The sequence below is a fragment of the Microtus oregoni genome, unplaced genomic scaffold (assembly GCF_018167655.1).
Source record: "Microtus oregoni isolate MIOR12 unplaced genomic scaffold, Mior012 000052F_ref0000163, whole genome shotgun sequence".
NCBI lineage: Eukaryota > Metazoa > Chordata > Mammalia > Rodentia > Cricetidae > Microtus > Microtus oregoni.
The window spans coordinates 6,416,201-6,419,300 of NW_024543828.1; positions in this window are offsets into that span (position 1 = coordinate 6,416,201).

A 3,100-nucleotide genomic window follows, 5' to 3' on the forward strand; every position below is an offset into this window, starting at 1 on the left:
GTCAGAAATCTATGTTTTCAGCTGGGTGGTGGTGATGCACGCCTTTAATCCCAGCACTCAGGAGGCAGAGGCAGGAGGATATCTGTGATTTCAAGGCCAGCCTGGTCTACAAGAGCTAGTTCCAGGACAGGCACCAAAGTTACAGAGAAACCTTGTCAAAAAAAATAAGAAAGAAAGAAAGAAAGAAAGAAAGAAAGAAAGAAAGAAGAAATCTATTAATTCACAATATAAATCCACATGTGTTTTGTGTATGTAGATCTGTTTCTATTTGTAGCATAAAGTCCTAAGGCATGCATTTTAGCATATGTCATTTTAGCATATGCTTATTTATGTGTGTATTTGTCTGTTTGATGAACGTCATTAAAAGCTTAGGAGACCATATGTAGAACACTTTAATGAGTATGTGCAACAACACATGGATTTATTAACATGTAAGGAACTATCTGTCCATGTGTGCAACTGCAAGTCTGCACATGTTTGCGAATGTATTTTTATGTGTTTTGTTATATTTAAGTATATATGTACATCTCTTTGTGTTTAAGATATGGTCTACCTAGCCATTTTGTGAGAATATATGACATCTAAGTGCCTATCTGCATTTGCAATTATGTCTATGTAAACAAGTGCATTTATAGAGTACTGTGTGCACAAATTTGAAAAATTCTTGATGCATCTCCATCCAAGTGGGCACAAAAGCCTGAAGAACTGTGTCTGTATTCCTTATATTTATTTCTGTATAGTCTATGCATTCAATGTAGTATTTGTGTCTGTGTAAACATTTTTTGCTGACTACCTATATAAGCTTCCATGTCTGCATTTGTGTAAACACAGGACATGTATGCATAAGTGTATTTTTACTTTCTTGCCATTAATTCCCTTGACTTGTATCTAACAACTTGTTTCATATGCATGTTTCAGTGTTTATTTACATATGTATCTTCATTGTGTACTTATATGTCCATGTGAATATCTGAAAGTCTATGTAAGCATGTTGTGTGTCAGTACTAATGTGTCTACATGGAAACTTGTCAGTGTATTTGACCGGTACGCTTAAATAAACAGACTAGCTCAAAACAACAGATATAATTTAGTAATTGAAAATGGGGAAACTCACACAACCTGTGTCCGGAAAACACCAAGCGCACCTGGATTCCCAGGTTTTCTTCCCTGGCCCCAGGCGGCCACACCCTAGCCAAATGTGATTGGCTGAGCTTCCCCATCAGAAATTAATGAATCTGTGTAATGCTGACTAAATTAATGCATATACATGTCAATGTTTATGTCTCTAAGTAGGTACATGAAATATGAGAACAGAGTATGTATAGGAATTGTGGATGCTTATAAAAATGTATATCTTGGTCTGTGAATTTGTTTTGTGCATGCGTCTATGGTATAAATGTCCATCAATATCTGCATTATACATATAACTATGCACAAAAGTGCCCAAGTATGTATCTTTGAAGCCATGCTGTACAGTCTTGATGTGGTTGCACATATTTCTATGTCTGTGAACATAGGCTTCATAGATAAATCTGCTTCTGAGTGTATCTGTATATCTGTGTTTATATAGGTATATGCTTATGGAACACTGTGATTGTAAACTGGTGCATTGCTTTCTGCAAGTTTATGAGATTGTCTATATACATCTCTGTACACCCTCGGTGCCATCTCCAAATATAGATATAGGATGTACAACTATGATTCTTTGTACATGTCTGGGTTTATGGGAATCCGTTTCTGGACATACATGAATCTTAGCACACTCTTATTAGTCTGAATAAGTTGCTATAAAATTTAAACATAAATATGCTTGTATGCATGCATTTTGAGAGCATTCTTTTGTCTGTATGTCTATCTGTGTAGTTCAATGTTTCTGTAGATGTGATTATCAATATGTAAATCCTTGATCAATATAACTGTATATACAACTCCATAAATATATGTATTACTATGCATGTAAAAATCTCTTCATGAATCCATTTTTGTTTTCTTTGTGTGTAGAAATCTGCTTACGCATCTCTGTCACAGATATGTGCTTATGCATTTCTGTATGTATACCCAAATGTCTTGATTTGTGCATATTTATGTATACATGCATATTCATATGTTTTAATGATGAGCAGAACTTTTTGTATATGTAGGCATGAGCATGTTCCTGCAGTTTTTTTTAATCACAATTATGCCTCTGTGCGTGTGTGTCTCAAAGTATGTGAATACCATTATATAAAGATCTAGACACTGTTAGATTTTTCAGTGTGGTATGCTGAGTTTTGTCTAATTAAATGAATCTCTGAGTATGTCAAAGTGGGGCAAATTGCTGTATGATGTCACATGAATGGTGTGGATTATGTCTTCCGATGCATAGCTTTTGTCTGCATCGTGCTATCTGTATATTGCACCCATCTAAGAAAACCGTGGAGCTAGGTTAATTTTTTGGCTGATCAGCGCATTTCTATGTGCTAATACAAGGCCGCTAGATATGATCGGGTAAGTTTGATACGGTGAAGTGAGACTGGGTGCTGTAGAGATCTTCCTGTTGAAAAGGCAGTTTCTTTGTACTTTCGAGTAACAAATAGTAATGTTGTGTGCTGTCATTCTGATAAACATGTGGCTCTAGATGTTATGAACAAGAACAGGGTGGTTTGAAGACTTAATGAGCTGGAGACCCTCTGAGGGAATTTCTTGTGTTGCTGGTCTATGTCTAATGGGGTATGTGTGTGAACTGTGAAATTGTGTTCTGCATTAAAGGGGGAAAGGGCAGCCTTCTGAGGTAATGCCATAGACTGCAGGCTGGCTCTATCATTGTATTATGAGTATTGTGAATTCAGTGTGAGGTCTAAGTGTTTTGTATAGTGCCATGGCTTTCATGACTATAATTTTCTAGATGATCTCAAGTTCATTGCAAGTCATGGTCATTGGCTCTAAAATATATCCTCATGTTTCAGGGCAGATCCAGGTGTTGGAGTCTATCACTCTTAAGATGCTATGTAGGAGGAAGCCAAGTTTTGCATTTTAGACATGTCTCCATGTAAAATCAATAGGGATGAAGTACCTCAAGTGTGGGGTTCTTCCTGCATATAACATGTCATTTCTAGTGGTT